Source organism: Synchiropus splendidus, chromosome 13 (assembly GCF_027744825.2).
Source record: "Synchiropus splendidus isolate RoL2022-P1 chromosome 13, RoL_Sspl_1.0, whole genome shotgun sequence".
Lineage (NCBI taxonomy): Eukaryota > Metazoa > Chordata > Actinopteri > Syngnathiformes > Callionymidae > Synchiropus > Synchiropus splendidus.
In genome coordinates, this window is record NC_071346.1 from 16,530,085 (window position 1) to 16,537,135 (window position 7,051).

The 7,051-nt window shown below is 44.8% G+C and overlaps 2 long non-coding RNA genes across 2 annotated transcripts; both read left to right on the forward strand.

Annotated features, from left to right (window-relative positions):
- Positions 1-1,671: 1,671 nt before the first annotated feature.
- On the forward strand, positions 1,672-2,075 carry LOC128770114 (uncharacterized). Its single transcript, XR_008416475.1, has 3 exons — positions 1,672-1,818; positions 1,901-1,937; positions 2,019-2,075. It is a non-coding gene; the product is annotated as an uncharacterized LOC128770114 (long non-coding RNA).
- A 2,652-nt stretch (positions 2,076-4,727) lies between these two features.
- LOC128770073 (uncharacterized) lies at positions 4,728-5,355 on the forward strand. Its single transcript, XR_008416456.1, has 4 exons — positions 4,728-4,874; positions 4,977-5,013; positions 5,095-5,168; positions 5,249-5,355. It is a non-coding gene; the product is annotated as an uncharacterized LOC128770073 (long non-coding RNA).
- Positions 5,356-7,051: the final 1,696 nt, after the last annotated feature.

Sequence of the window (7,051 nt, forward strand, 5' to 3'; positions counted from 1 at the left end):
AAAATCCATATATTAGCTGCATCGTTTTATAAGCCGCAAGGTTCAGACCGCAAGAAAAAAGTTGCGGCTTGTAGTCCGGAAAATACGGTAATGGGAAGCCGTTTCTGTCGTCCCTCAGAGGGACAACAGAAGACACAGTCGGAGGTTGCTCACGAGGCTCAAGTAACGAAAGGCTCTCGGTGGCGGATCTAATCTCACACACACGAGGAATAACGTTAACGCGGGGAAAGCGAAAAAGTGAGTCAAGGCAAAAACACTCACACGCACAACAGAGAGATACACGACTGATGTTCATACAAAGTCAATGTGGCGGGGCACTTGACTGTGATCAGATCTGACCAACGTGAGTGCAACGCTACAGGTATTGAGCAACATACGGCAAATCCGACAAGTGATGAGACCAGTTGCCGACGTTTCTTTAGCTTAGCCGTGAATGATCCCCAGGCCTATCTGTTCTGGGGCAGGTTGTACCCCGAGTTCACAAAGGTTGAGAACCATTTAGAGATTAGAATGTTTTAAGAACATTTAAACCCCATATTGTCACTTCACTGGTCATTTGAATTTGACATTTTGTTTGTTGTGATTTTTTTTTTTCACCAACAGTGAAAATTATGTTTGGATTTCTCTAGTACAGTGCTGATCTCCAGTTCATCCAAAGGTCCAGGGGGATGAGTGAATATAAACAACAATATGCAAAGTAATCTTGTTAAACAGCTCAAACACTCCCCTCCTGCCTCCGTAGAGAAGAACCCATGAGGCAGTTTAAAGTCAAACATCTTCCAGCTGAGGTTTTTCATTTTTAATCAGATTGACTAAGAGTTCCTTGGCGTCTCTGTGTGCAAACAAAACCTCCAGCACACCTTCAGTTGAGATTTGAGATGTCCACAGTTCTAGTTCTGCTGTAAAAAGTCGCCAAGGTGCCATGTGTAATGGACTGTGAAAGCACTTTTGGTGACCAATTTCCACAGAGGGTTAGCACACATTGGTAGAGAACAGACGATCCTTGGACCTTCACTGCAGCCACAGGGCAGATGATGTGGAACCAGCTCCATCAAAAGAGAGTCAACAGAGACAGGGACTCACTAATGAGAAGCAAACAGCTGTGAGGCAGAAAGGGAGGATAAAGCTGAGCAGGTCTGTGGCTCAGTGCTCAAGTCCACCACACCACTGAAGAGACCATGACTCCCAAATCTCTCCTGATCGCTGGTGAGTCAACTCTTCTCCTTCTTGTTCCAGAACTCTGGTCAGCAGAAGTTGCTGAAGGTCTCTTCTGAAACTGCAGTTTGTTCATGTCAAACATGTTTTTCAGCTCTGGCAGTTGGAATCCTGCTGTTTCATGGAACTGGTGAGATTAATCCTCATGTTTCTGTTGTCATGAAAAGTGCTTCTCATGGTCCTGGTGAGGAACTCGCTCTCATCAACCTCTTCTTGTGTGTGTTCAGGTGCGATGCCTGGGATGGCCAACATGGCACCTCAGGAGTAAGAACTAAGCATCTTCTTGGACTCAGAGGTGAGTGAGTGCTGTGGCTTGATGTTGATCCAGCTACTCTGTTTCTTCTAGAATCACAGATAAAGACTTGGCAGCGCTGGACAAGCTGGTGAGCACCAGGTCACCAAGCTCCAGTGGTCTTTTCATCATGCTGCTCTCACCTTGGTTGTTTGGTCCACGCAGTTGGAGGACGCGACTGTTGAGGACATCCAGAAGTATCTGAAGAAACAGAGGCTTGAGGCCATCGACTGGTTGGAGGACAACAGGGACAACATGAAGCAGGGAGTTGATGACTTTGTGGACAAGGCCCTGGCAGATCTGGCCAAAGAGTGAGTGACGCTCGTCAAGCTTAACTGTCAGATCTTTGTTTGTCATGTCCTACTGAACCTTCTTCCCTGTGTCGTGCTGCAGACCTACTGCTGAGGAAATAGCTGCTCTGGAGAAGGATGTGAGTTCCTCACTTCATGATCTCTCACACTCAAGTCTCTAGATGAACATTCCAGTCACTTTCCTGCTTTGGTTTCTGTAGCTGGAGAACTTCGATGCGGCAGCTTTCAAGGAGAAACAGTCCAAGAGCAAGCAGGTGATGGAGAAGCTTAAGAGGTGAGAAGGCCCCAGACATTTCTAGATGTTTAATTGTGGGTAGAGTGGATGAAAAAGAAACTCACTGTGCTTTGTTTCAGTGTGATGGAAGAACTGGCTGCCATTTTCCCTGCTCAGGCGGCACCTCAATAGAAAGTGATGAAAATGGAAAAAAGCGTGGCTCCCAATTCTTGTGGCTATTGTGAGCAGGAGTCCAGGGACTAGTCTTTTCGGTGACGGCTTTCTCTGAAGCTTTTCCTTCCACATGAGAACACACGTTGTAGTCTCTAGTGATTCCATGCTAAAATGTGTCTGTCGAATGTGATCAATAAATACTTACTGCATCAACACGTCTCAGACTCCTGAAGCCTCTTTCTCTGTCGTGTTGTTTAGTATTGCTTAGCTCTTGGAAGAGTTCACAACTTCTTCTATCCCTTAAATATGCCCTGAGGAAACGTTTTCTGAATCTGAGATTTGACCACCATGGATCTTGTATTCCCGACGTGGCAATAATGCTGCGACATCAATTTCACTAACCCTCATCAGTGTTATTGGCCATCGGGGCCGCCACCACCTCTGAGTCAATGTCTAACCCAGAAGTAGTGTCATCTTCATCCGTTGGCTGTGGGAACTGCAGCTCATTGATGAGGTCACGAAGAACAAGCAGGCGAGACATCCAGGCTCCTCACTTGCTTGCTGATGACTAAGGGCCTGGCCAACCTTCTTCCACCTCGACATCATCCTTGATCGATACTGCCATCTGGAAGAGCAAGTCTCTATTTGCTGAACGGATCAACTAATGAAGACGTTGCTGAATTTCCCACTGCAACTCATGCAAGGTGGCCATCTCTCGTTGCTGGGGTGCTTGACTTAAACAGCAACTGCGGAGTAGGGTATCAGGATCCCATGGTTCTTTCTTAATCTGTACCTGTCTTATTTTTGGTGCTGATCCCAAAATTGTTGCCCCGCCACTGATGCGATGTAGCCAGTGGGCTGCTGCTTCGTCTCTGGGCAAGTTCACGCTCTCACGACTGTACTAGAAATGTCACCTGACCAGACTTCTTTAACTCTTACAGTACTGGATGAACCTAATGACTTAATTGAGGAAACAAAACCAATCAACCACACACACTTAACATGACCACTCAGGGCTCTGACCACTTGTTGCTCAGTGTTTAATTCTAATGGAAGCTCAACCGCGTCATCTACAAACACCAATGTCTCTTATTGATCGATTTGTTGATGCACCAGTGCTAATAATCAGGGGTCTTGAAACCTTAAGGTACATTCACACCAACAGCTGCTACACGACTGATGTCCATACAAAGTCAATGTGGCGGGGCACTTGACGGAGATCAGATCCGACCAACGTGAGTGCAACACTACAGGTATTGAGCAACATACGACAAATCTGGCAAGTGATGAGACCAGTTGCAGATGTTTCTGTAGCTTAGCCGTGAATGATCCCCAGGCCTATCTGTTCTGGGGCAGGTTGTACCCCGAGTTCACAAAGGTTGAGAACCATTTAGAGATTAGAATGTTTTAAGAACATTTACACCCCATATTGTCACTTCACTGGTCATTGAATTTGGCATTTTGTTTGTCATTTGCAGTGCTGATCTCCAGTTCATCCAAAGGTCCAGGGGGATGAGTCAATATAAACAACAATATGCAAAGTAATCCTGTTAAACAGCTCAAACACTCCCCTCCTGCCTCCGTAGAGAAGAACCCATAAGACAGTTTCAAGTCAAACATCTTCCAGCTGAGGTTTTTCTTTTTTAATCAGATTGACTAAGAGTTCCTTGCCGTCTCTGTGTGCAAACAAAACCTCCAGCACACCTTCAGTTGAGATTTGAGATGTTCACAGTTCTAGTTCTGCTGTAAAATGCCTCCAAGGTGCCATGTGTAATGGACTGTGAAAGTAATTTTGGCGATGGTGACCATTTTCCATAGAGTTTTAGCACACACTGCTAGAGAACAGACGGTCCTAGGACCTTCACTGTGGCCACAGGGCAGATGATGTGGAACCAGCTCCATCAAAAGAGAGTCAACAGAGACAGGGACTCACTAATGAGAAGCAAATATCTTTGAGGCAGAAAGGGAGGATAAAGCTGAGCAGCTCTGTGGCTCAGTGCTCAAGTCCACCACACCACTGAAGAGACCATGACTCCCAAATCTCTCCTGATCGCTGGTGAGTCAACTCTCCTTCTTGTTCCAGAACTCTGGTCAGCAGTAGTTGCTGAAGGTCTCTTCTGAAACTGCTTCTTGTTCATTGCAAACATGTTTTTCAGCTCTGGCAGTTGGAATCCTGCTGTTTCATGGAACTGGTGAGATGAATTCTTTTTCTGTCATGAAAAGTGCTTCTCATGGTCCTGGTGAGGAACTCCTGACGCTCGCTCACATCAACCTCTTCTTGTGTGTGTTCAGGTGCTATGCCCGGGATGGCCAACATGGCACCTCAGGAGTAAGAACTAAGCATCTTCTTGGACTCAGAGGTGAGTGAGTGCTGTGGCTTGATGTTGATCCAGCTCCTCTCTTTCTTCTAGAATCACAGATGAAGACTTGGCAGCACTGGACAAGCTGGTGAGCACCAGGTCACCAAGCTCCTGTGGTCTTTGCATCTTGCTGCTCTCACCTTGGTTGTTTGGTCCACGCAGTTGGAGGACGCGACTGTTGAGGACATCCAGAAGTATCTGAAGAAACAGAGGCTTGAGGCCATCGACTGGTTGGAGGACAACAGGGACAACATGAAGCAGGGAGTTGATGACTTTGTGGACAAGGCCCTGGCAGATCTGGCCAAAGAGTGAGTGACGTTCATCAGGCTGAACTCTTTCATTCAGCAGCAAGTTGTTAGATCTTTGTTTGTCATGTCCTGCTGAACCATCTTCTCTGTCTCGTGCTGTAGACCTACTGCTGAGGAAATAGCTGCTCTGGAGAAGGATGTGAGTTCCTCACTTCATGATCTCTCACACACAAGTCTCTTGATGAACATTCCAATCACTTTCCTACTTTGGTTTCTGTAGCTGGAGAACTTCGATGCGGCAGCTTTCAAGGAGAACCAGTCCAAGAGCAAGCAGGTGATGGAGAAGCTTAAGAGGTGAGAAGGCCCCAGACATTTCTAGGTGTTTAACTGTGGGTAGGGTGGATGAAAAAGAAACTCACTGTGCTTTGTTTCAGTGTGATGGACGAACTGGCTGCCATTTTCCCTGCTCAGGCGGCACCTCAATAGAAAGTGATGAAAATGGAAAAAAGTGTGGCTCCCAATTCTTGTGGCTATTTTGAGCAGGAGTCCAGGGACAAGTCTTTTTGGTGACGGGTTTCTCTGAAGATTCTCCTTCCACATGGGAATATGTTGTAGTCTCCAGTGTTTCCATGCTAAAATATGTCTTGTCGACTTTTCTGACTTCATGTGAAGTCTTTCTGACTTTGTGTGTCAATAAATACTTGCAGCATCAATACGTCTCAGACTCCTGAAGCTTTTTTGAAACAATCCTTCACAAAACGAAAGCCGAACATCAGCATCAAAAGAAAAGTCATAGTGAACATCCTGTTGCTTTATGCTGGATGTCCGTTATACTGTATAATACTACTCACACCTGGCCTGCGAAAACTATTTCGCTGTTTAGCAGACACTCTTGACACAGTCCTGTTCAGATTATTTTATGTTTCAAATTATGTTTGGACAAATTGATGGATGAAATATTTCAAATGTGATTAATATTATATATATAAATATGTTCAAAATGAATATTCTCTCTGCAACTACAAGGACACTCTCTACTTGGTGTTGGACCTTAGAGAGCATCCTACTGAGATAGTATTGAAAGAAACAGTTTTAAAGGTCACTCTCCCTGCTGCCAAGAAATGATAAACCAAACCTGCATCCTTTACAAATCCAAGAGACCTGATGTGTCCTTGGTCTTGATTTTTGGACAGTTTACCACCTCTCCTCTTCCACTGCTGCTCCATGTTCACATGAATAAATGCCATCTTTTCGGTATTATTCTATTACTTTTTTCCCTTCTGTCATTTGAACATGAGGTCAACACTTTTAAAGTCCTATCCAGATCATTTTTATGACTACGAATCATTACTCGATGGAATGGAACTCAGTATTGTTCTCATCATTTACGCTGAAGCCCACTTGTTATTGTCACTATTGTGTTTTGATATCAGACTGTCATTCATTCATATTGTCTTTATTGGTGACTTTTCCTGTTTCTGACGCTACCGAATGCACCACAGCGTTCCGACAGTACTTGAGTGTACCACTACCGTGTGTGGCATGTGTTGCTGTGAAACATCAGATATCTATCTCGCTTCTACCTTGCTCACCTATAGGCTGTTGGTTTATAGACGTGTATAAGTGACAGTTAAATGATGATAGTGGTGGTTTAACTGTGGAATTGAATTCTATATGGGTGCATTTAGTTGTTCTCAGTTGAGCTTCAGAGTGTGTGAGGTGATTTCTTTGTCATATATTGTACACGTGTTCCACTGTAATTGCACACCTTGTATTTCAGTGATGCTGTTTTTTTATACTGATTGTCGCAAATGATGTTGTTGTTGCAGGCCACATCAAATAAATCAAACCTACCGTGGAGATCTACAACCATGCTCTTGAATGGGAACACCAACTTCCAAACACCTTGCCGCTCTACAGTTACATTTCCTGGAGACAACCACCACAACTCTCCCCGGAAGACGAAGCTGACCTCAAGCATCTTCTCATGACATCCCTCCACAAACCCCCCTCAGATGATGAGACAGTTGTCAAGGGTCTGGTTACTTGAGTGCAGAAATTGTCGACATAAAGAAGAGCGCATAAATTTCAAGTTAGCTGATGAAGCAACAATGGCTGAGTGAAATGTGATGAATTTTAGGACCTGCAATTTATTTTCTGACGACAGCCTGTGCACCAAAGGAACTGGACGCCTTCTTCTTCCCGACAAGTAAAATCCTTTAAATTCTGTAAATAGT